We start from the raw sequence: 27683 nt of genomic DNA, 5'->3' as shown, positions 1-27683 counted from the left end.
TAGGAGAAGGATAATTGAAAAATTAAAGGCTCAGGAAGAGACTGAGGACTCAACTACAAAAGGAACCTCTTGAAAACTATAGTGCCTAGGTACCTGAAGTGTTACTGTTAGGTCTTGTTTCAGTGTACTATTTGATTTTGGTTTAAAAATTTGGATTAGTATCATTTGTACTTAGACTTCATTTTCTTATAAAACAATAATTATGAAAACTAACGGTCTTATGTATACAGTGGTGTTCATGTGTGCTTTGTGATCTGTAACAGAATTTGTGCTAAACTACCTTTTCTTTCTGTTAATCAATAGGACTTAACTAAAAGTACCATCTAAATATAAGGTAGCTTAACTTTTGTAAACAAGGAATAACCTATGCCCACAAGTTCATGAATTTGTGGCTAGGATTAAATATTCAATGAACCACTCATGTTTAAAAAGGATTAGGTTTCAGTTTTACCTTTTGCATTCTACTACATCTTGGTATGTAGTAGTAATGATAAAGAAACAATTGGAAGATAATCTATGTGTGTGTATACACACATACGTAATGGCAGGAGGTCTGTTTGTATATATGAAGATGTGGATCCTATGATTCAATTTTCCTGGAAAGTTAAAGGTACTTGTTGTCAGCAGTTGGTTAAAACAGTAATTTCAAAACACAAAGTAGCATTTTTAAAAGGAGCAGTAATACATGGAATGATGGTATAGTTTGTAATTCTACTTCTTAAAAGAAGTCAACCCACAAGGAAATGAGAATTTTATGTTTTAATTTGGGAGTAAAATGAATTGTGAGTCTTTAAAAGCATTGTGAGTCTTTAAATGCAAAAGTGGTATGAAATAATGAAATACTTAATAGAGACAGAACTAGATAGAGTGTCTTTTGAAGACTGATTTTCATTAATATATTACACTATTCCGTAAGAATAAATTTATGTGGAAATCAATGAGAAAACAAGTGATTCAGATAGATGTTTTAAACAACTTGCTAGAACTACTTTCAATGAGTTAAAGCTAACTATGTTGTCTATAGCACGTTTATAAATTGTGGCCGATCTTTCTTGATTAATTTTATAAGCTTAAGGCCTGTGATAGTAATTTTGAGCGATTACAGTATTTGAAACATAATGGACACCCATCTTTGCACCTTTAGATGTATGAAGTGAATTTCATCCACCAGCCCCACTGCATAGTAGGTAGATGAAAAACAAAAAGAAACTTGTAGTCAATAAATCTATTCTGACCCATTGTTGCGAGTTGTAGCTGTGATGAGTGGGGATACAGTCAGTTCCTTAAAATCCTTCCTCAGAGGACGTGGTCTTGGAGTGAATCCAAGGGCTGAGATGTTCTGAGGATTAAATGTGCTATGGAATTTAATATAGGTTCAAGTGTTTTTATATATTGCAATGAATTATTTTGATAATTTTGGAATCACAGGTAGCAGTTGTATATCCTCTGAGAAAATGTTGGTTAACCTTACTAAGTGAACTTTAGTCTCTTCGTGTGTTTAACAGTCTTCTGACCTACCTTAGGAGGTTTCTCCGAGGAGTGAATAAGGCAGTATGTATATGTAAACATGCTGTACTGCCAAATACTCTAGAATGGCCTTTTTGTTGATGCTCAAAAACTACTTACATTTATACAATCCTTTGTATTTGGAATCATCTGAGATAAACATGTTAGATGTGTTCTCTGTCCTTAAGCAGTTGTGTGATATAATTGTGAAAATTTGTATCTTTAAATTAAGTAATTATTAAGAAACTGGGAGTTACTAAACCTAAGGCCTCATCCAAATTCCAATGCTGTGTGTGTGTGCATGCATGCTCTCACTCACCCAGGTTTTCTTAACTGCAAAATGAAGTAAAACTATGATAGTCTCATGTTGTGATGAGTATATTATGGTATCAGTATATTTAAATATTTTCATATGTATTTTATGTGTATATAGGATAATCATTAAATCTTAAATTAGTTAATGACTTCACTTGCATATTATATAAACTTTGTTTACACAGAACTAAAGTAGTCTGGGTGCATGGATAAGTGGTTCCAGTTTAGTCTAGGAAGGCTCTAAAGGATTTAAAGAATATAAAGGGATAACGTAGTCACCAAATATTTTTAGTGTTATGAGAATTTGATATTGGAGCTGGAATTTTGTAGTGATGGTTGCAAATTTGTGCTTTACCCATAAGGTAATAGGGGGAACACAAGATAAATATGGCTGTTTTGAAGTCTAAAGCAAGAATTTGATCGTTGTTCTAAAGCTAAGTGAGGGTATTTGAGGTGAGGCATGTTGTACAAAAACTGAGAAAATACAGACAAATCCATTTTCATTCACTTTTTTCGCAAATGTTTGTTGCATATTTGCTATGAACCAACGACTGTTAATGCCCCATGGATACAACAGTGAACAAACAGGATTCCTTTTTTCATAGATCTTACATTCTGGAACGTAGCCCTATGAGGGCAGGAGTTTTTGTCTGCTTTGCTCACTGATGTGTTTTCAGTGCCTGGCACATAGTTAAGTGTTCAAGATTTGTTTCAGTGAATGACCAAATTCTCATGGGAAAACACAAAAACCAAAAAGCAAATGAATAAAAGTGAAAACATATAACACAACTCTTATGTGACAGTGGAACAAGATTATACAAAATTTTAGATGGGAATAGGAGGATATAGTTTTCTTTGCGTAGATGGTCAAGGATATTTGAATGGTGAGAATGAGCCAGCCCTGTAAAGGCCTGAATGAAGAATATTCCAGGCAGAGAGACCTACAGATGCAGAGAGCCTGAGGTGGGACCAGAAGACCAGTATGACTAGAATTTAGTGAAAAACGGGTTGAGTATAAGATGACGTAGAGGTAGTCAAGGTAGTCAGGGGGGGTCCATATTTGGTAAGATGTTACAGGCTACCTCGGGGAGTTCGGATTGTTTTGAAATGCAGTAAGCCATTAGAGAATTTCTGGCAAGGGAGTGACATCTGAATTATGGTTTTTCAAGATGATTCTCACTACCATGTGGAGAAGGAGTCGTATTGGGCAAGAGTGAGAGTGGCTTTAACTAGGGTGGAGACGAGAAATGGGTGGATTTGAGGTATGTTTTGAAGGTAGATCCAACAGAACTTGCTGATACATTTGAATGTACTAGATGGAGAGAAAGAATCAAGGATTAACCTCTGATTTTTACCTTGAGCACTGGATAGATGTGTGACTGGGCCACTTACTGAGACGGAAAATTGGAGGAGGTTAGGGTATCGGAGGGATGGACTTGTTCAGTCTGAAGTGCCTGTTACTCGTGCATATTTAATTGGATATGTAAGAATGTAGTACATTAGGGCAGTTTGCACTAGAGGTGTACTATTTAGGAGTCTTGTGCTGGTACTATAAATTAGAAAGACTTTGGGGTATAAATGGTTTTTAAAGCTGTGCCCCAGGGCTCTCGTAGAGGAGGAGCTGTTAGAAAAGCAGGAAGAAAATGAAGCTGAAAGTGTCTCAAGAAGGAAGGACATTCGCTCCAATAAACTTGACTTTAAAAAAAGAAGACGGAAGGATATTGGGTTAACTGTCCACTGAAAAGATGAGTGACTATTTAATTTGATTAGATGTGTGCTTTTGGTCTATTTTAAGTGGTGGGAAGAAAAGCCGAATTGGAATAGAAGAAATAATGAATAATAAGTAAAAGGGTCATAGCAAGCATAGATGACTCTTTGCAATAGTTCCATGAAAAGGAGCAGAAACAAAAATAACACCGTAGCTGCGGGATCAACAAATGATTTCTTTTAAAAATGAGTTACGAAGTTCCAGCAGACACAAACGAAGGGAGGGAAACAAAGCTGCGCTCTCGAATGCCCTAGTCACTATCTAGAGAGTTTTCAGGCTGCAAGTGTAGGTGAGGGAGATCCCAAAAAGAGCCTCACAGCCTCCTTCAGTTGAAGAGAGACAGAGTTCAGAGTTTTGGGAGGCTGAAGTGGCTTCAGAGCAGGGCACCAGAGATGCACAGGGAGGTCCACTTAAGTCTCTGGCTGAAAACATCTGTGAGGAAACTTCCAAGGCTGGGAGAAAGGCAACTGGAAGTAGGAGGAACAGTTCCGGAGGCTCACAAAGGGCTGGGAATATGTTGTGTCCTCATAGCCAGAGTAGAAAGACAGGCCTCCTAATACGCAGGGCATCAGATATGAGTTCTCAGAAGGGTTATTTCCTTAGTAGTGGAGCCAATTAACTCTAGACTACAGACTGTTCTGGACTCACCCTAACAAAGATCAAACACTAGCCTCCAAAGGATCAAATTAATTTCAAGTAATTTAACTGTTTCCCAGAATAAAGCCCAGAATGTTTAAAGGAATACTAAAAGACCGTACAACACAAAACTAAGTGTTTGGCACCCAGTAAAAAATTTAGCAGGCATGAAAAGAAGCTGGAAAATATAATTGATAACTAAGGAAAATGGCAACAAAAATAGACATAGAAATAACCCAGGTAATAGAATTAGTAGATTAAAAAATGTTAAAATAGCTATTAAAGATAAGAGTTATTAGAACCAGTACAATATCCCTTCTCCTACTCAAGGACTTTGCTCCTGAAGACTATTTCCTGTCTTCTGGGTCAGTTTCTTGGAGGGGATGGATACTAATTAGAGAAGAAATACTTTTTCCTTTTTAAAAGTAGGGAAGGCGATATATGAGAAAAGAGGTAAATCAGTTGGTAGAGCTGGCAGTGGGAGGATGAGATAGTTGATCCTATTATTTTATTTTCTCTATGAAGTGTGAGGTGAGGTCATCACCTCAGAGTGAGGAGGAACCTTAAGAGAGAATGGTATGTGTGGGAAAGCAAACTGACTAGAGAAATGTAGTAATGTTGATGAACTAACTAGCTGAGGGGTCAAAAAAGCAAGACCAGTCAGCTCCCTTGGGCAGTTGAATATAAGCATTCTATTTGAATACGAGCACAAAGTAGGTATAAAACGGTTTTTCCTGAGGTTTGCTCAGCAAAGGAGGGCAAACCTCCTTTACAAAGGAGGAAGAGAGAGATGAGGAGATTTAAAGTATTTGTGAAGTAGATTGTCATTCTAGACCATGACATCTAAACTGGCTAAGCAGGGAAAGAAACGTCAGGGAGCTGATGAGTAGTGCGGAAATGGTAGGACTCACTGGAATAGAAGGCTCTGGAATAGAGTTCTTAGAGTGGGAGTGCTGTGATAGGTGAAACTAAGTCAGGAGTGTGGTAGCTAAAGAGTGATATGCTTGAATTTAGATTTCAGGGGTGGCCACTTATTAGTGAAGGCAAGATCTAGAGCAGGGGTGTCCAAACTGCGGCCCGCAATCCATTGTTAATTGGCCCGCAGCAAATTCCAAAAATATATTTAGTTAAATAAACCAGGTGAGGCAATACGTACTTCACCTCGAGTGAGTGGCCTGGCTGTTTGTGTATTTTACCGCATATGGCCCTTGGGGAAAAACGTTGAAAAAAGTTTGGACACCCTGATCTAGAGTATAAACCACAGGAGTGGTGGCTGAGGTAGAGAAAAGATTAGTGCGGGGGAGAAGGTCATGATATGAGATGTATCATCCTTTTAGATATTGTCGCTGACAGTGATGCCAGAAGCGCAGTCGCGGTTGAGAAGACTGCGAGCTCTGTGCCTGTGACCAAGAGTGTATGTGACCGCTGTGGAGAAAGTGTCGGTGTGAACTTCTGAGGGGTTATGAGTTCGAAGACAACACAGGAGTAGTGGTATGGAACGAGCGGGGGGAGCAAGGAGGATGAGCACGTAACCCACCTGTAAGTACGTGCAATGTGGGGAGATAAACAGCTTCTGCTTGAAAGGGTTACAGGGAGTACTGTTCTGGGAAGACACTGCCAGGCTTCAGGTAGGACAAGAAGAAGAGAGAACAGTGGAAGAACGTGAGACTATAAAGAGTTTATTGGTCTATCTTTATTCTAAAGAACAGAGGCAGAGTTTGGGAAGGTGGGGAAAGGTGGAAGATTGAGTCTGATTAAGGGATATTGAGATGAGAAGGGTGATAAGAACCAGGGCGATGCTGTGAAGTCTTGGACTTGGTTGGTAATGGCTATGAAGAATGATGGGATTTGTCCAGCCTACTTTAGATGCACAGTTTTAGATAACCTTTCTCCTAGATACACTGAACTGTCCCAGGACCGTTCCTGCAGCTGGAGAGGGGCCTGAAGGAAGGGCAGCCCCCACTGGGTAGAAACTGGTGGTTCGATGAACTCCAACAAGTACCTGTCACTCCTATGGCACAGTTGTATAGATGACTTTACCTTGAAGGATTTTTGCACTTGTTCTGAGACCCAGTAAATGGACCTTTAGGGTTGCTATTGAACATCTGAGAACTCCCCTTCCTCTGCATTGGTTCTCAACAGGGACTGGGCCATTTTGTCACTCTCAGGACATTCTGGAAAACTGTGGGGGTGCTTCTGATTGTTAACACTTTCAGGGAGACGCTTTTGGGGCCAGGAGCAGTATAAATTCCACCATGCAGAGGATAATCCTGCAAAACAAAGAATTGCCCATGTGACTTTTGACTTTCCCACAGAACATCCCAGTAGGTCAGATTCTAATTATAAATTACCTGAGTCTATCTAGAACCTAATTCCATTTTTACATGTGGTTTTTATACAGTTCGATATATCCTAAAATTTCCAGGACTGCAACAAAATAAAAAATAAGGGAATGTTGTACTTTATTTTGTTTAGAACTTTTGCAGGAGATGTTATGACCATTTTGGAAATAACTTCAACAATACCATTTGTGGTATTTGACTTAATAGCAGTATAAGCATGCATAAAGTCTGCTTTTTCAACTGTGGCATTCTCTGTAGACATGTAACCTGTGATTCCTTCATTTTGTGTTCTGGATACATACCCCAAGCTTTACAAGTTGAAATACATATTTTATTATAAATTACTTTCCTTTTATTGGTTTTGTTTTGCAATTTAGTCCTTGGATTGATTATTTGAAGAACGTGTATAAGTAGAATAGTGAAGGATTTAAAAAAAGAGGGAGCATTGGGTCTGATAGGGTTAAGAACATCTAATGTACTGGATTTAAAACATCAACTATGGAGTCAGTTAAAGTTCTGGTTGTGCTTCTTACCCCAAGTCTCTCTAAGTGTGATGTAAGAATTAAACCAGATCCTGTGTAAAGTGTGTAGCGTGGTGTCTTACCTATACCTAATAAGTGCTCAGGTGTTTTTAACTTATTTTAGTTTCACTTTTAGCACTTGAAGGATAGAAATCTGTTTTTAAGGTAGGTTTAAAATTTTTCAACAAATTTTCCTCATAACATTTTTGTTATGGAGTGTTTAGATAGTGGGTAAATACTGGTTTTTATAATACTGGTTTTTTGTTATAATTTTATAATACTGGTTTTTATATTTAGTTGTGTTTATGATAGCATGTGAGCTGCTAAGCAAGGTATCAAAAAACATCGCCTTAAGTAGAGGAGGATGTCAACACAAATGGATTTTTTTCTCAAATGCATGCTTGGTTTCCCAGTGGATACCTGAGATACATAAAGTGTGTTTGGAAGAATTTGTCAGCATTTATTTTTTGCACTTTTTTAGAGTTCTGTACATTTTGGCGATCTTTAGTTCTTCATGTAAATCTCAATGCATTTGAATCTAAGAATTCCTGTTAAAAGGTTAGGATGCCCTCTTTATTCTGAAAGGTTTGTAATTCTTAACTGGTCTCCCCACTCTAGTTTTCATATTTCTCACCCCCTCAAAGTTACCAGGGTGATCTTTTAAAAATGTGAGTGGTTGTTACTTTGATATCTAAAAATCCTTTTTTTTTTTTTTTTGGTAATAGAATAACATGCAAAAACTCCTTTGGGGTTACTAACCTCTGTCTCCATTTCTAGTCTTTTCCCTTTCTCTTTCTTAACCCCTGTATTAACAATTTATTGCTGCATAACAAATTACTCCCAAACTTAGCAGCTTAAAACAAAAAACACTTTATTGTATCAGTTTCTAAGAGCTAGGAATCTATGCGCAGCGTATCTGGGTTACAGTGGCCCAGGGTCATTTACAAGGTCCCGGTCAAGTTCTTGCTAAGGGCTGCAGTCTTCTAAAGACTTGGCTGAGTCTGGAGACCCACTTCTTAGTTCACTCACATAGTTGTTAGCAGGCGTCAGTTCCTTGCTGACCGGAGGTCTCTGTTCATGAGCGTCTCCATTGCTGTCTCCCTGTCATCATTGCAGGAGGCTTCACCCAGAGGGAGTGATACAAAAGAAATAGTACAAATGACAGAAACCAGGTCTTTTATAACCTAATTTTGGAAGTTATGTATTACTGTCATATACTATCCGTCACACAAACCAACCCTGCTAAATGTAAGAGAGAACTGACGACACAAGGCTGTGAATGCTCGGAGGTGGGGGCTGGTTACCACAGCCCCCACATGCAGAATACTTTCACCTCCTGCCAAAGCCCCCAAAAGTCTCATCCCATTACAGTATCAGCTCACAGTCCAGCATCCCATCTGGATGGTCTCAGGTACAGTTGAGGCTTCTCAGATGTAGTTCTGTAAGTACTACTTAAGCACAAATTCTTTCAGCCTAAGAACCTAAAGAGAGATATCTGCCCATTCTCCCCCCCCCCCCCCCGCACATACACAGTGTACGATATTGGGTCAGTTTTAGGGTAACAGCTGTAAAACATTCCTATTCAAAGGAAGGCAGAGCGTGGGGATGGTAGCCACAAGGGAGTCCCTGGCACAGCATTTCTGAAATCCGGTCAGGCAAATGGTGGTCGTTCCTTGATTACCAATTCCTGGGTATATTTCACTCAAGGCTCTCAGCTTTGGCCTTTGTGCATTTGGTTCTGCTGTCTACTCACCTTTCCTTTTCCATGAAAGGTAGGGGAAGGCCTCTTTAGTTTGTATCATCTCGTGTCTCTTGCAGTCCAAGCAGGCAATGTTGCTAAGTATATAATTCTTTTAAAATCTTCGTAAGTCTGTGAACTTTATTGGGGTCCATTCCATTAGTTGAAAGCCACACCCATAAATCTTTTTGAGGTAAGCCTTTTACTACCTAGAGCTTCCGGTGAGAGAAAACACTCTTAAGCTTTCTAAAATGTATCTTTGTTGTTTGAGAGAACCTTTGAGGCACACAGTCTTTTCCAGCAGGCCTTTTGTCTGACCCAGTGGTACCACAGTACTCTTCTGAGGCACCATCTCTGATCTTTCCGAGGTCTTAACAGAAGATTTTTAATCACTCCTTGGGCTTCGTTGTTTTAGATCATGTTTTTTCTGTCAGTACCCTAGATTTGATCTTGGCTCAAAATCCATTGCTAAATTTTAGCGTTCTCAATCTAGAGAGACTATAAATTTTCAAAATCAAGTCTTGGCCCCTCTAACAGTGCTTCATTTAACTAATTCTCACTGTTTTCCCCCCATATATAACAGGAAAAAAGGCAACACTTTCAACTCTGGTTGAAAATCTCCTTAGCTAAGTCACCCAGTTCATTAGGTAAATTTTCTACTTTTCACATAACTAAAGGTGACAGTGTTACTAAACTTTACGCCCCTTCCTAACAGGGATAACCCTTCCTCTGGTTTCCAATAACATCTGCCTCACTTTTCTGCCCTGACCTACAGCTTTGTAAAATACCATGAGGCTTTTATTAACAGCGTGCTCACTAATACTGGCCTTAAAGGCCATGGTCTAGTTCAAAAGCCATCCCAACAATTTAGGTTTTTGTTACACAGCCAGGACTCTCAGTGCCAACATATGTGTTAATATATTGCTGCACAACTAATCCCGATCTTAGCAGCTTAAACAACAATTTCACAGGTTCTGAGGATCAGGAATATGAGAGCAGTTTTACTGGGTGGTTCTGGATCAGTGTCTGTAGAAGACTGTTCAGGGTTGCAGTTGTCTCAACTGGAAAATGTGCTTCCAGGCTCACTCACATTGTTGGCCAGAGGCTTCCGTTCCTCCACAAACGGGCCTCTCCACAGACTGCCTGTGTGTCCTTACATCTGACTTTCCCAGAGCAAATGATCCAAGAGAAAGGGTGTGTACAAGTGAGTAAGAGCACGTAAGACAGAAGTTCAGTCTTTTATTACCTAACCTTGAATGTGAGGTACCAGCGCTTCTGCCATATGCTGTTGGTCATCCAGACCAAGCTGGTACAGTGTGGGAGGGCACTGCCCAAGAGGTAAGAATCGTTGAGGGCCATCTTAGAGGTTGGCAACCACAAGCCCTCTGCTCAAACTGAAATGTACTTGGTGTTCTCTTGGCTCCTCCCCTCTGCCTTTGCTTACACCACCCCTCTTTGCCCCAAATGCCTTTCCTTTCCAGATGTTCACTGAGCAAGCTCCTGTTTTATGAAGACTCTCTTGACTTGCCCTTTCCAAGCCCTGTGACAGCAGCCCACTTTAGAAAACAAATTCATGTATGTGATTGTTTCTTTTACTATAAGCCGGCTGAAAGCAGAAACAGTGTTATATCTTAAAGACTTCATATTGTTCTTGCACAAATGTTTCTTTAATGTTTAAATAGTTTTGGAAAAATATAGGTACTTTATGACTATTTGTGTTCTAAAATGGTAATCAGATACCTACTTTTAACTGACTTTGAGCTTTTGGATGAGGCTAATGAAGTAGTATTTAAGCTATGATTTTTGTGGTTTTGTGAGATGGGGGAGGACATGAGACACTCTAATAATTAAGCCAAAATTTTAAGCCAGAGAAAATGTCATGGCATTTCCAAAATTATGTTTTTTGAAACACTGTGCTAAAAGTACTTATATTGTGTTGACTTATCAAATAATTGTTAACTTACAAAGTATAATACTAAATATTGTGGGGGCCACAGACAGGTCTTTCCTTCGAGGGCCTTACAATTCATGTGATAAACCATAATCTAAGGCAATCTTTTTAAGTCCCTGTTGTAATAGATCAGAATTACCTATTTTTACTTTGAGTAGTTTGTTATCACTCAAAGTCTAATAAAACTGTGTAAGCCAACTTCTGAAATTAAGTTCCTGGAAAATCATCCTTTTTTCCCCATTTGAAATAAATATAAGTAAAATAATCTAAAATCAGTATTATTTTACTCTAAAGTTTTTACATTAAAATTCTGTCTGATTTTAGAGTGTTTTGAAAAGCAAGATTGTGGTTGCAGGGACCTTTTTGTTACTTTCTTGGAGGTTTCCTTTTCATCTATCGTAAGTAGCATCTTGACACTATATAGGAGAATTCTGTATGAATTTTCCCCTTTTGAATTTTTCCTTTATAATGCAATTCCAGTAAAATAAATGCACTCTTTTTTTCTGTGTACCGTACAATCAACTCCATAAAACTATATTCCATGATTCCTTTGTCTTGGGTTTTTCTATACACTATTTAAAAACGTCTGTTGAACTCTATTTTTTCTGAACTTTTATTTTGTGATTTTGTAGAATATACTTAAGAAATTCCTCCTAACATTTGTAGTGATGAAAAAAATTTTTTTGAAGATGGGGCAGAATAAAATGATGGAATTAATAGTGGAATTAATATTTTTTTCTGGCCTTCATATTTTTAGGACTGGGTTTTTCATATAAAAATTTTAATTCTTGTATCTAAAACCTGTTTCTCAAGGATGCCTCATACTTTGTATCACTAGTAAGAAACCAATTAAATAACTGTAATGTTCCTTTATTTCAGGGCTCAGCTACCTTAAATCCTTCCTGGAATAATTCTTAAGTCTGAACGAAAAACATCTATGATTTCTAAGATTTCTAGAAAATTTTCATTAGATAGCCTGTCTTATCATTTGGGAAACAATGGAATATAAAACAGGGAGACCAATATTCCTAAATATGTATAGCTTCTGAAAGTATTGCCAGTTATATAAACATGTGACATACTGATGTTACGTTGTCAAAGTGGCTCATATACTAGGCCTTGTGTAATCTGGCCCCTGCCTCCTTTTGGTTCCTCCAAAGCCTTCGTTTCCTCCAACCACAGGATCATCTCTGATTTATTCCCATGTACTGAAGTAATATTCCTCTGTGGGTTGGCTTGAAATCTTTCACTGATCCCTCAAATCTCAGTTCCGGGTCACTTCTTTAGGTATTTTAGGATAGGTCTGTTACATGCTCCCATAGTAATCATATCTTTCTTACGTAGCAGTTGCTGTTTAAACTTCCATTTCATCTGTGCGATGATTTGATTAGTCTTGACCACATGACTGTAAACTCCAGGTACTTTTAGCTTCGGAGCTTAATTCCTTCATTATTTGTTGAATGAATGACTGGATTGGCCTGTTGTTAATTTATTCGTATGTTTCTAGATCAGTCTATCCCAGAGCTGTGTTTAAAGATTAGGAGCATAACTCCCATTCTAAGTTAGAACTATCTGAGGATATAATGGTTCCATCAAATTTGATGGTCCATCAAATTCTACCATGTTGTTACTATGTGATTAGACAAGTCACTTAACTGCTGGACCTTTTATCATTTGTAAAAGGAACTTGAACTAGTTGATCTATAAGCTTGCCTCTGACTCAATGACATTAAGGGTTTCCTTCCACTTACCAGATAGGCTAGGCAAAGTTGTGCTGTAAATATACAATCCCAAAACCTTAGTGGCTTTATAACAGATTAATTCCTAACACTGCATTGCCCATTGGGTTAATTTTGGGGGTTCTGTTCTCCATGTCCTCACTCCAAGATCCAGCTGACAGAGCAGCCTCTATCCTGAACATTGGACACTGGAATAGAGGAAAGAGCCCTGCAGTACCTCATGTCTTGTATTGACTGATACAAGATGCTCTGTCCAGAAGTTATATGTCACCTCAGCTCAAAGCTTGATGGCCAGAACAAGTCATATAGCTCCACCTAACCAAAAAGGGAGCAGGAGGTATAATCCTACCATCTGACAAGAAGGCAAAGAAGAAAAATATTTGGCAATCAGTGCTAATGATTGTCGTCTGGTAAACCAAAGATTTGGATCACTCTTCCACAAAGTACACTCATCTCCTCCCTCGTGAATCCAATCTGAAAATCCCAGCTACAGAACATCAAGCTTGAAAGTTACAGATTTCCAGGCAATAATATATACACAGTTCTCTCCATCGGGTTTGCGTGTGTCTCCTCTTGATCTGGAGACCTGTGAATGAAAATACTATACTATCTGTACCCCCACCCCCACCCCCCCACACACGCACCCAATATATATTGGAATAACAGGGATTTGAGAAGAAAGCCCATTAGGATCATAGAAGATTAGGGGAAACACAGCAATCCCTAATCCATAGCAATTCAAAAATCCCACCAGCCTGGCTTTATAAAGGGTCCCCTTCCTCTGCATGTGGGGAATGTTCTTGTTTAGGTACTAAGTTCACTCTCCTGGAGGGGTTCCCCAGTCCATTTTTGGTTGTGGCTCTTGGCATTGATATTTGGGAGATTGTTCCTTTCCTGTTATCTTCCCTAGCCTTATCTGACATAGCTATTGGAAAATATGCCCTTTGGATATGGGGGCTTTATAGCCTGCTTCCTACCTGTAGAAGGTTGGAGACCTAAGTGTACGTACTCAGTGATTTTTTTGTCTGTGTCCTGAATACTAATATTATACCTATCGTGTTTCTCAGAAAATAAGACCTAGCTGGACAATCAGCTCTAATGCGTCTTTTGGAGCAAAAATTGATATAAGACCCAGTCTTATTTTACTATAACATAAGACTGGGTATAATTAATATAGTATAGTATAATATAATATAGAAATACTGGGTCTTATATTAATTTTTGCTCCAAAAGACGTATTAGAGCTGATTGTCCAGCTAGGTCTTATTTTGGGGAAAACACGATATTAATTTGCTGGAAGAGCTACACTTTAGTGTCTCTGTTAGTATTTTTCCTCTGAAAATTTTGTTCAACTGGGCAGTATTAACTGAGTGTCGCAGTTTTAACTGCGCTTCCGCTCTGAGATTCTAATCCATTCAGATGTTTTAACTATTATCCACAGCCTTGATTTGAACCTTACCCTCAAGATTGATTACTCTTTCTATGTTAGTCAAAGGCCTTGATTTTTAAATTGCTTCAAACATTGCAAGTCCCAAAATTTTTGGACTCTTTCCTGTCATTCCTGCTTACAAACTGGTCAGTTTTTAAAAAAGTGTTTTCTTGTAATATCAAACACAGGGCAAGGACCACACCATTTTATTGTTCATTTTTTAAACCTCTTCTCCTAGAGCAAGGGTGTCAAAACTGCGGCCCGTGGGCCAACTGCGGTCCGCAATCCATTGGTAATTGGCCCGCAGCAAATTCCAAAAATATATTTAGTTTACTTAAATAAACCAGGTGAGGCAATAGTACTTCACCTCGAGTGAGTGGCCCGGCTGTTTGTGTATTTTACCGCATATGGCCCTTGGTAAAAAACATTGAAGAAAGTTTGGACACCTCAGTCCTAGAGCTACAGGTTTGTTAACATACGTTACCTGCTTTTCAAGATATCGTAACTGACTTATGCCAGATATTTTGTACTGCCTAATATGCATTGCCATCCTTCCAGCCTCTTGAGAAATCTCCTTGCTGCTTGGCCCCCAAACTAATGGCATATCTTTTACTCTTTGTGTTATAACAGTACCCCACTTCTGGGACCAGTTTATGTTAGTCAGGATAAACTAGGTTATGTTCTGGTAACAGACAACCTCAAAAGTTTATTTCTTATTAATGTCACATTTTTTCATGAATCAGCTGGGGAACCAGGATGTTGTAGCAGTTAACATCTCAAATATGGTGACAGGTGGTAGCAGCATTTTGAAGGATTTCACATCTTTGACCAGCAATTAAATTCTCTGGTCCAGAAGTAACATAAGATGCTTTGACTCACAACTCATTTGCCAGAATTAGTCATCCAGCGCCACCAACCACACCAGGGCCAGAAAACATAATTATACTTTGTGCCTGGAAGGCAGCCAGAAATAATTTGATGAACAGAATTAAAGACTATGTGTTACACTTTCAACATTCATCTTTGTGTATTAGGGAAAGATGATGAGGAAAAGAAGGTATTTATTGTAGATTAAATTCTACAACTCCTTGCGTTTTGGCAGTGTGCTAACTGTCCTCATTTTTGGAAGACATTTGTGAAGATGGGTAAGAGGTATAACTGCAGTAGGCCACATTTAACCTATTCTGCACTCTATAGTTTGGTCCGATTATAATAAAAATATAAATATCTCACTAGAAGGCATATTTGGTTTTTAATCTTCCTCAGCAGCTCCATCCTTCATATCCAGGGTGCCTGGGTATTATCAGCAGTTAAGCTTTATGAACCCTGGTGTGGTAAAGCACTCTAAGGAGAATCCTGTGAGAGAATTTAGGAAATCTGCTGTGACTTCCTTAATTTATCTGATCCTTGTAGCCATGATGCTATTGCTCATCTCTTCAGTTATTTAAAGTCCTGTCTGCGTTTCTCTTAGTACTCTGAGTCCTTCCCTGAGTATTAGCCAGAACTCAGCCATACATGTTGAGTGCAAAAGAAGACAAGAAGGAGAAATTAAGCTACAGTAGAAAGACCATGAGGTTCTGGAGTTAGACCTATATCCAAATCCTACTTCCTCCACTTCGGGCAAGTGACTTAATTAATCTTACTGAGCTTCACTTTCCCTATAAAATAGGTATAATAATACATCTTCAGAATGCATATTGTATCTAATATAGGGTCTGAACCTAATAATTAAAATTTTTACTTAATAACTAACTTCCCTTTTCTCTCTGTCATTCTCATCATGTAAATAGTAGTACACGGTCTAGTGTCTGCCAGTGGTCTACCTTACCACAACCAGACTGCTGAATCTTAAAGATTAAACAGCATAAATAACTATGTATCGAGTCTATAAACTTTGTAAAGAAACAGTAAATATTTTGAGCTTTGCAGGCTTTACAGTCTATGTCACAACTACTCAACTGTGCTGTGATCGGGCAAACATAGCCGTAGACAATATGTAAACAAACGAGTATGGCTTTGTTCTAATAAAACTATTTACAAAAATAGGTGGTAGGCCAATTTGCCCCTAAGGCTATGGTTCGCTAACCCCTAATCTGTGTTCATGTCCATAAAGGGAGTTCTATTGTCAGAGATTTTATAGTTTAAATACAGCCCCCCTCCCTTTTTTTAAAATAAAAAAAATACTTCTCTATGAGTTGAACAATAGAGTCACAAGATTATGTTTCCTAGAAATGATAAATTATTATTGTAGGAGAGATTTTGTACACTCCAGTTTCACATTACAACTTCATTTTAATGCTTACTATACTTTTTATGCTGAAAATTAAAGACTTGGTCCCACCAAACATTTATAGATAAATCACACTAACAATGTTCAGTGAATAATTAGGAAATGTTGACTTCCGTGTCATTCATTTGGAAAAACATGGTGCATTTTAGCTATGTAAAAATCTCTGATGATTCTTCTGTAAAGGAACTGTTCAATATTGTTTATCCCTGTCTATGCATTTCCCCAAATCATTTACTCACAGAACTCCACGTAACACCTAATGGTATCCCTACAACTACCCCTCAGAAGACAGTATTCTAAGACTAACTGGTTTAGATAGGGAAATTAAGAACCAGAAACTTAACTGACTTGTAAAGATCATGCAGTTACTTGTCAACAATTCTGGAGGAAGTACTTGCATCTCTTCTTCTTGCTTACAGTCTACTCTTTTTTTCGTAAGTTTCCTTTTTCTGTTAGCTTTAAAAAAACACTATTATTTGAAAATAATTTCAAATTTACAGAAAAGTTGCAAGAAAAAGACTAATATACCCATATATACTTATTAAAATTTTGCCCCATTTGCTTTATTATTTTTTCATACTCTTTCTGTCATACAAACACACATATTGTTTTCCCAAACCATTTGAGAGTAAATTGCCTACATCAGGACCCTAAATATTTCAGTGGGCGGTTAATCTTTTATGATGTAGATATTTCTTAACATTATAGTCCCTTTGATTTTATTTTTTTTTAAATAGAGGGATACATTTGGGGTTTTCTGATGTTTTCTCAGATTCAGGTTTTGCATGGCCAGCTAGACTATTACATAAGGGATGTTATGTTCTCATGGCATCACATCTGGAGGCACATACATCTATCTGTCCCTCATTAGTAATGTTAATTTTGATCACCCAGTTAAGGTGTGGTCCAGTTTATCCCCTGTATAGTTAATAGTTTTCCCTTGTAACTAATAAGCAATCTATGGGGGAACCTACAACTTTTTGAGAGTCAATATAGGGAAATTGTTAAGAGCTCATATTCGAGTCACAACTGGGTTTGAATCCAGCTAACTGGATGAACCTAGGGAAGGTTACTGATCTGTGAGATAGGGATGATAGTTGCCACCTCTTTTTCTATATAGGTAGGTAGGTAGGTAGATATTATATTTTGTGAGCTTTAAACGAAATAAGATTTGTGAAGCTCAGGCCTGGCATGTGATAAATGCTCGGTTACACATTAGCTATTATTTTAATTCTGGAAAGATGAATTAATAGGCATAGTAATAAAGCCTAAGGCTTTATAACCCAAAAAGGACTTCACAAAGTCATTTTTTTCCAAGTAGATTATTTTATCCAAGATGAATTCTTTTTGAAAATACCTAATTATTGAGCTTGTTCTTAAATTCTTGGTGTTTTTCCCTCCCCGCCCCTTCTGGTGTGTGTGAGGCGAGTACTTAGGGATTAAAACCCTATCGGGACATTTTTTCCCCTGGATTCTCATTTGCTTAGTCTTCAATTTCGTAAGGATTTTAATTGAATATCAATGAAATAGACATTTAAAAAATCACCCCTACCTGTTTTCTGTGGTTACCATTGTGACAGTGTTATGAAATAGTTGTTAAAGACTTTCTAGAAAGAGGGGTAGACATCTTTGTAGAATTATAAAGAACACAGAGGTTTGGATGGACTTAAAGACATCACCTATAAGTTTTACTAGAAAGTTCTGTTCAGTGCTCCCTATGGCCAGAGTGTAGAATTCAGGGTAGAAAGTGGTAAGGTGCTGAACTGGAAGAATTAGCTAGAGCTAGATCATGAAGGACCCTCTTGGCCGTGTCAAGAAGTTTGAATTTCATCACAAAGGCAATAGAGAGCCAAAGGATTAAGTGTGAGAGTGGTGTGATCACACTCTTAGAAAGACTGGTGGCAGTAGCTGCAGAAGGGAGTTGGAGAATAGTGTAACACTAGATGTAAAAAGGCTAGTAAAAAAAAAGTTACTGAATAATTTCTAGATATAAAATGAATGAGATCTGTAAGATCTGGTGCCTGACTTGGAAATGGGGAAGTAGGAAGCAAGAGGGCGTTGGAAAAAGACAAGGCTTCTGGCTTAGGTAACTGGCTGTATGATGGTTCGATTTACTGAAATAGGTCAAATAGGAGGAGGAACAGATTTGGCGATTTAGCGGATGGGGGATGTTGTGTTATGTGAAGTATGTCTGTGGAGCATGTACTCGTAAGAGGTCTTCATACATGTGTCTAGAATTTAGCAGAAATTTGGGCTAGAAATTAAGATTTTGAATCATGTCGTCAACGTACAAATGGTAATGAAAGCCATGACAGTGGATGGAATCGCAAGAATTGAGTTTGTATAAGGGCTAAGGACTGTCTTGGTACAGCTTTTATTTGTATTAGATTATCTAAACATGTTTAGTTTTAGATACGTTTAAATGAGATGTTCAGTTTATTCAAAGCTGTTGCTTTAGGGTGTTAACCAAAAAAACATGAGAAACAACATGTGAATTTTATTTGACTGCCTGAGTTAAAATGTATTAAATAGTGGCAAATGACTAGCTCTCAGGAGGACTTTGGAGGTGCAGAAATCATCAGCCTGATGATTATAACCAACTGTTGAATAACTATGATGTACCCCTGAAACTAGTAGAATGTTGTATGTTAGCTGTATTTTAATAAAAATCTTTAAAATGAAATAAAAATTATAACCAAGAGGTTTTTGAGCTTTTTTAAATTTAATTTTTAGGGAAACATTCCAATAAGACTGACTTTTATGGGAGTAGAAAGAAACTAATTTTAGTTCTTTCTCCTCCACGTTGCCAAACATCAGGTTGGGCATGCAGACGCTTAATAAGTACAGCACAAACAAGTCATGTGTAAAGGGTTGTAGAGCACAAATAAGGAACATGAGAAGTCAAGGGTCAAATGAAACTTGATGTTTCCTAGCACTGTCTTTGACCATACTACTTAGTAACTTTTAAATCCTGAATATTTTGTAAGGAAAGTATTAAATTGACATATTTCACACTGAAGAGAAATTCAAGACTGGACTATTTCACCTATACCTTAGCAATAGTCTTCCGTTACTGTTTTTTACCCTACAAATAAAAGTAATTTCTAAGTACTGAGTTTCAGTGGGAGGAGGGGTAGAGGGTAATAGCCTTAGGATCTTTTACCATTCATTTCTTGTGGAAAATAAGTATTGAATTGTTCTTTTTCTTGCCAAACATCCTGTCCTTCAACTATTTTAATTATTTACCCTTGAGTATTTTAAATGCAAAAGCAAAATGTGTTCATCTTAATTTTTCTTTGCTTTTGTGAAATTTAATCTTAGTTTTTTATGAAGTCTATTCCAAACCATGACAGTTTGTGGACCTTAAATAACCAATACAATTCACTGGCGCATTTGTTCAGCACATTTTGGGGGTACTTGGATGTGTTGTGCACAGTGCTACATCCTACCTGCATGGGTCTTATATTGTGGGGAACGAAGACAGACAATAAATAAAACCATAATTCAGTATATAAAGCAGTAAATGCTACAGTGGAGAATAAAGTAGGATAGGGCGTAGAGTGAGTGTTCTGGGGTTGAGAGAGGAGAGATTCCATATTATTTTGCAACATTTTATGAAAATTCAAACATACAGTAACGTTTCAAGAATTTTACCATAATCACCCATATACCCACAAGTTAGATTCTGCCATTAACATTTTACTCTAGTTGCTTTATCGTGCATCTATCCATCTCTCCAGCCATCAATCCACTTATTTTTTTGATGCATTTCAAAATAAATTGCAGATATCAGAGCATGTTTCCCTAAATACTTCGGGGTATATATATATATACCTATTACATATATATAATTAAAGACTTCAGTATTTGTTTACTTTTTTCTTTTGAGATTGAGTTTTTTTCAAAGAAATTCACAAATGTGTTAGCTGAATTTTGACAAAATTATATACTTGTATAAACCAGCCCCCATCAAGAGCAAACATTACTATCATCCCAGAAAATTCCTTCATTCCCCTCCCAGTCAGTCCTTGCTTCACGCCCCAGAAGCACCTACTGTTCAGATTTCTTTTCACCATAGATTTATTGTGCCTGTTTTAAAACTTTATGTAAATAGACTAAAAAGTATGGACTCTCTTGTGTAAAGCTATTTTTACTCACCCCAATGTTTTGGGGATTTACTTGTGTTGTTACATGTGTAACTAGTTTGTTCCTATTGTTGCTGAGCAGTGTTCCATTCTGTTACTATACCGCAGTTTGTTCATCTGTCTTATTGATGGCCATTTGGGTTTTTTTTCCTACTTTGAAGCTATTATGAATTAAGCTGTATGAACTTTCTTATTTAGACCTTTTTGTGGGCTGTGTTTTCATTTATTTCAGGTAAATACCTAGGAATAGGTGTGCTGGGCCATGTGGGATGTATGTTTGGTTTTATAACGTCTGCCACACCTGTTTTCCACTAATGTATGAGATTTCTAGTTATTTGGTTTCTTCAGTATCGTTTGATGATATCAGCCTTTCAATTTTAGTCATTGTAGTGCCTATATAGTGGGAGAGCTGGTAAAGAATGATCTGTCTGCAAAGCTAACTTTGAAACAAAGACTTGAAGGTGAGGGAAGAGCTCGCTTTTCCTCCCTCACTCTCTCCCTTCCTTTCTTTGGAAGTTATTTCTTTTAAGTTTGACAAAGAGCGTAGAATCTTGTGTGACAAGCACAGTGAGTGCAGAGTAGAATAGTAAATGATGTCAGAGGGGTAACAAGGAAAGAAGAATGCAATTCATGGTGGACCTTGAAAGCAATTTTAAGAACTTTGACTTTTATTCTGAGTGAGGTGGGAAATAACTGGAATATTTTGAATGGAAGAATGGTGTAATCTGAGTTGTATATTAACTAATTACTCTGATTATTCTATGAAGAAGAAGCAGGGAAACCAGTTATGATGCTATTACAATGAGCCAGGCAAGAATTGGGTGTTTGGATGTAAAAAAAAAAACTAGGGAGTAGTTGCTAGAACGATGTTCCTAAAAAGGTATTTATGTTTTGGTTCTTAGGAATGTCATTAGAAAGTAATTCAGCTCAGTTCTTTCATTCAAGTAGCAGCAGAGTCTAGCTCTACATGCATAAATAATCAGGAATTTAAACTTCTTAAGTGCCTTTTTACTAGTAGTCGTCACTTATTTCCCCATAAGGAATTTTATACATTATTATTGCTTTAATAAGCTGTTTTTAATTCAGTAACCCAAAAGGTCTAAATGTGATCTTAATTGTTTTATGGCTAAGTGTTAAGGTCATTATTTGCTTAAATAAAAATGTAATGAATATAAATTTAATATTTATGAATTCTCACAATACAACCTTGAATAGCCCTTTCGTGGTTTGGTGATATTTATTAGAACTTAACTACAGAGCAAGTAGAAGTATCTTGTATTTTTTTCACGTATTGTATTTAGACTGATCCTTCTCATTTTTCTGTAATGATGTTTTATAAAATATTGAGAATCTGCAATAAAGGAGAATACAGTATTCGATGCTGAGTAGAGCACAAGAATAATCTTATTTCGTCCTTATCCTTAAGAGAATTTGGAATTCCCAAATCCTACCAGAGAATATATATTTTAAAGGAAAAGATTCAAAGTTTAATTTCTGTCTAATCTTACAGAGCTCACATTTTGGAGATCAGTACCTACACAAATAAATAATTACAGCACAATTTCTAAGTAGAGAATGTATACTATAGGAGCACAAAGTAGGCGACACAAGTAGTCATTTTAAATCAGACTTTGAAGAACAATTGGGAATTTTCCATTGTGAGGTGGGGCATGGTGAATGGTAACGTCAGCAGAGGTACCTACCTATCCACGTGAGCAAAGGCACAGAGCCGATGTTGAAGACACATTTGCAATGCTGTCCCTTCAGATAGCTTTTTATCAACGGATAGCTAATGCCACTCTTATTTAATCAATAAAAATGATATTATCTGATTTCTCAAATATAAGTGGTATGCCCTGTTGATTCTTGAGCCAGTTAATTCTTTTGTAACTAACTACCAATGCGTTTAACAAAGAGACCATAAAAAGCCACCTGAAAAAGCATAATTTTTCTAGGGTGTGCAAAAATAACAAAGAGGAGAGTAAAACAAACATGAACTGCTGGAAAGTAGAAAGGGAAAGATAGGTAAGAAAAAAATATTTCTCTCTATAACACAATCAGTAATGATGGGTAGATGGCAAGGTGACTTGCTGGACTTGGGGTGTGATGGGGAAGCTAACTTGGGTCTTTGTGTCAAAACCCACGCTCTCACAATGCACTGGGCTGGCTGAAGTCACACCAGTGAGTAATTTTGGATCACAGCACAATCGCAAGGTCCATGGAGACCCGAAAGTGTGCCTCTGCACTTTCTAAAGATCGTTGTTCAGTCTGTTTGAGATCCTCTTTTTTATTGTTCATATTGCATCTATAGAAAACATCTGTAATTACTTGCAGTACAAGAGGCTTTTTAAGTTATTTGCTTAATCATAAATTATGGTTTATCTGATTCTATTTTATATAATATTAAATATTAAAGAATTCTTTAGATTATTTCATTTTATTTGCTTTGTTTCCTGTGAGATGAGACTTGTTGAGTTTATGCCTCTGTTATTTTATGAAAAATTTGAATTATTCTTGGTGTTTTGGTGACCTAACTCTTAAATTGGCAACTGAGTCTAATTATTTATAAATATTCTTTGATGTAAAGAAATTGTACCCAGCTAAGGTGTCAAACTAGTAAGCTCTTCAAACATAGCTTATTCCCTTTTCTTAAAACAATCTTTTAACTATTAATAGCTCTCATTCCTGAACATCTTAGTACAAATGTCACTTTGTACTAGTGAAAGTGATACTGTCCTTGAAATCCCTCTCCTATTTATATTTCCCTTAACACATTGTACTGTTCCTTCATAGCACTTATCACACTTTACAAGTTATTTTCAGGACTATTTTATTTGTATCTCTCCACCCTACTAAAGTGTAAGCTCTGCAGTGTCAGGAACTGTGTCTGTTTTATTTACCATTGCTGTTCCCAATGCCAGGTACATAGTTGGTGCTCAGTAAATATAAACTAAGTTAATTAATGAACAAACTTAAGCCTAGATGTTCTGCTCCATATCTCTAGTTTTTGTTCTATGCCAGCATTTCCCAAGTTATTACAAAAGTTCTCCGTGAACTATTTATAGATATTTTCTGAAAAAATGATTATGTGGGAATGATTGTATCCACCCTCATGATCAACCACAGTTTACATTAGCATGTTAAAATCTCTCAGAAGTCCTAAAGTTAAAAAAAAAAAAATCTAAATTTAGAATCAGCTTTCTCTGCCTTTTTCTGTCAAACTCTTTATTGGACTATGTTGATAATTCGAAATTAAGTATTCTAGTGAACACAGTTTGGGAATGCTGGTATACTCAATGCTGCAAGTTGACGTTTTTTCTGAAATTTTATCGACAGGTATTATCTTCAGGGAACATCTAACCTTTTACATAGCTGTAATTTACAGTTGGATCATCTTAGGTATTTAGTCAAGACATTCCATAAATAATTGAACTGAATTCAGAACTTATTCTGATTTATTTCATTTGTTAGTTGGCTTCACCATTCTTTATTATCCTACTGGAAGCAAAAATCTCATTTTCACTTAAAATTTAATGTTGCTATTATATAATTTAATGTTCTGTTTCTTAGAAATAGATGTATATAGTTTGAGGTTTTAAAAATACTTTCATTACCTGGAAAGCTACGAGTATAATGTCTTACTCATTTGTTTAATAGTTACTTTTTATATTATTTTATTACTGTATAGATGGTATATAATATTAATTTCAGGAGTACAGCATAGTGATTCTACATTTATACACCTTACAATGTGGTCACCACAATACATCAGGTAATGATCTCTCACCATACAAAGATGTTGACTGTATTTTCCGTGCTGTACATTATATCCCCGTGACTTATTTTCCCTGTATAGGTGAAAGTTTGTATCTCTTATTCCCCATCACCTTTCTCACCCATCCCCCACCCCCTTCCCCTTTGGCAGCTATCAGTTTATTCTCTGTATATGAGTCTGTTTCTGTTTTGTTTGTTCGTTTGTGTTGTTTTTTTAGATTCCAGATATATAAGTGAAATCGTAAGGTTATTTGTGTTTCTCTGATATTTTTCACTTTGCATAATGCCCTCTAGGTCCATCCATGTTGTTGCAAATGGCAAGATTTCATTCTTTTTTAATGTTTTACTCTTAAACTAAACTGACTTAAATGGGAAAGGTTTTACTGGTTTTACTGGTTTTACATTAAGGTTTTACATAATATATGTCTTTTAGAAATTATTGTTGTATCTTAGAAAATTATTTAGTGAAATGTATTCAAATTTTTTGTCAAAAAGCATTACAAATACATTTTAGAAAATAAGGGAAATAAAATTACAGAAGAGCATTTAAAAGTTGTACCACCTGGAGATAATCTGTTAGCGTTTTTGGTGTATATACTTTGAAACTGTGTGTGTGTGTGTGTGTGTGTGTGTGTGTGTGTGTGTGTACATACACAGATACATACATACATATTTCTTCAACAGATATTTAAAGACAATGTTTTGTGCCTAGCACAGTTTTAGGGTGGCTATGTAGCAGTAAACAAAACAACAAAAATCTCTTATGATGCCTAAATTGGGGTGGAGAGGTAAGGATGACAACAGTAAATAAAGCAAGTATATGACGTGTCAGAGGATGGTAAGTGCTATAAAAAATAAAGCAGGGAAAGGAATATGGAGTATAAAGAGGATTGTTATATATAGAGGGTGCCAAAAAAATGTATACACATTTTAAGAAAGGAAAAAACTGTATTAAAATTGTAATACTCAATGTATACCGATAACATAAGATGAATACAGGTCACGTGTATACACTATTTTGGCATAGGCACATCTACTTTTAGAAATATATATATATATATATATATATATATATTCAGTTGTGTCTTTTTCTTTTAGAAAAGGTTAAACACAGATATCCTGAACATAAAATTTTTAGATCTGTTTAATAAAGTGATGGGGTTTTTCATATCATTAAATACTATCCTGAACCATTAAAAGACTAGACATATTCCATTTTATGGACTGTGGTCCATTTCCTTTGCAGCAACCAGGGTGATCTTTTAAAACCCTACAGGCCCTATTCTCCCAGCAAAAGGACAAACCCCTAACATGACCCCTGACCCCGCATGATTTGCTGCTGACCTCCTGTGCACGTGCATCTGTCATTCTCCCCCTGCACTTCCTGTGCCCCACCCAGCCACAGAGGCCTTCTCTGGTCTCCTTCCTGTCCTGGTGTCCTCGTTACATGCATGGGGAGAGAGTAAATAGGGATATGTAAGGTTACAGTTATGTCCCAGTTTTGAGGAATGATTTTTAAGATTTAGAGAAGAACTTAACCGTATTTGTTGTATATTATATACGTCTTGGGTCCTTAGTACCCTATCCTTTATTTAACTTTTTATCATAAAAAAATTTCAAACTTACAGAAAAGCTGAAAGAATAATACAGTGAACAACTATATTACTCTCAACCTAAATTAATGTTTAATTAATGTTTTGCAGTGTTTTAAATTCTATAATAAGAAAGTGTTTTTGATTGAACCATTTAAAAGTGTGTTGGACATATCTTGACACTTCACCTTTAACGGCCATATATTAAAGGGAAATCATTTTCTTAACTGTTAAAGATTTGAGGAAATTGTGTGAAATATTTTATAAAACAAAAAACCACAAATACGATTTTTTTTTAAGCAGTAAGTATTCACTATAATATTGATAAACACAAATTTGACTTCGGTTTTGGAAAATGGATATAAACATAAAGAAAAATCTTTCTACAGAATACTGTTCATACTAGAAAAACTATAAAAATGGTAACTCAGTATATGGAAAACTCTTCAGCTTCTTTAATATTGAAAGGTATACATTTGCTGCCACGTTTTGGGTACTTAGTATGTCTCAGGCATTTTATCTTAACCACAGTCACTTGTGGTAGGTACACAAATGTCCATTTGCAGATGATAAAACTTGCCGGGATAAAATTCTTGTTACAAATCCCAAAGTCATCGAGCTAGTAAACTGTGGAGCCAACATTCAAATCCAGAGTATTTAAGCATCAGTGAGAAAAGAAAAGCTGCACTGTTGGCGATGAGCAAAATGCAGCAACATTTAAGGTCAGAAAAACTTAAACATCATTGTAAAGAAATTAACCTAAAATAACAAGATAGATGGGTGAATTTAAGATTCAAAAGGGATGTTAAGTTACTACATACATAAGATTTTATATATATTTATATACACACACACACACACACACACACATATATATATATATATATATATATATAAAATGTTGTAATCTCATATACCCCTTCAGCACTTCCATTTGTAGTTGCCCTATAGATGTTTTCACAAGTCCTCAAAAATGTCTTGTATATATAATTGTACAGGAGTGGTTTTTCCAGTATTCGGGGAGAAGGATAGGCATTTAGGTTGTTTCCAAGGGTTTTTTTTTCCTATCAGTGTCTGGTTAAATAAATTATACTTCATTTATATATAGTGGAATACAGTGCAGCTGTTGCAGAAAATTGTAGAAGTATCAGCATGGAACCATCTCCAGAATATATCAAGGGAACCAAAGCTCTAAGGATAAAACTCTATATGTTATGTAGTAAAATCCTAACTGTAAATTTAAATATAAATAAACATGTGTAGGTATTTAATAGAGGCTACTTGCTGAAGATTGGAATTTCTTGTTTTTATACTATTGGAATATTTTTCTTCCTTGAACTTTATATAATTTTAAAAAACTAGTTTACATTTAATAAATGTTTACCAAAATTCAGTGATCATGGGGCTGGGTGAGAACTGATATTTTTATGGCAGCTGGTAGTTTCACAAACTGGCAAAATAATCCTGTTTGGTGATTAAACCAAATCTTATTTTGAGCACCTGTTATATGTCAGGCATTATACTGTGTTTCCCCGAAAATAAGACCTCGTCAGACCATCAGTTCTAATTCGTCTTTTGGAGCAAAAGTTAATATAACACCCGGTCTTATTTTACTATAATATAAGACCCAGTCATTATAATATAATATAATGTAATATATAATATAATATAAATGCAATATAATATAATACTGGGTCTTATATTAATTTTTGCTTTAAAAGATGGATTAGAGCTGATTGTCTGGCTAGGTCTTATTTTCGGGGAAACACGGTACTAAACGTTTTGTGCACCTATATTCTACTTAAATCTCCAACCAACCCTATAAAGTAAATGCTAGTTTTTTTCTTGCTGGAGGAAACAGATTTAGAAGACTGTAGAAGATTTAGAAGTCTTGCCCAAGAGCCACAAACTCCAGAGCCTTTGCTTTCAACCCCTGA

At 36.5% G+C, this 27683-nt stretch overlaps 1 protein-coding gene across 5 annotated transcripts in view; it reads left to right on the top strand.

The window, feature by feature from the left end:
• EPC1 (enhancer of polycomb homolog 1) overlaps window positions 1–27683 on the top strand; it is an 88151-nt gene that overhangs the window by 33392 nt on the left and 27076 nt on the right. The gene's annotated exons all lie outside the window — the stretch shown is intronic.

Source organism: Rhinolophus hipposideros (genome assembly GCF_964194185.1).
Source record: "Rhinolophus hipposideros genome assembly, chromosome: 1".
NCBI lineage: Eukaryota > Metazoa > Chordata > Mammalia > Chiroptera > Rhinolophidae > Rhinolophus > Rhinolophus hipposideros.
The sequence above is the reverse complement of the archived record's forward strand: the minus strand, read 5'-3'. Positions and strand labels throughout refer to the sequence as shown.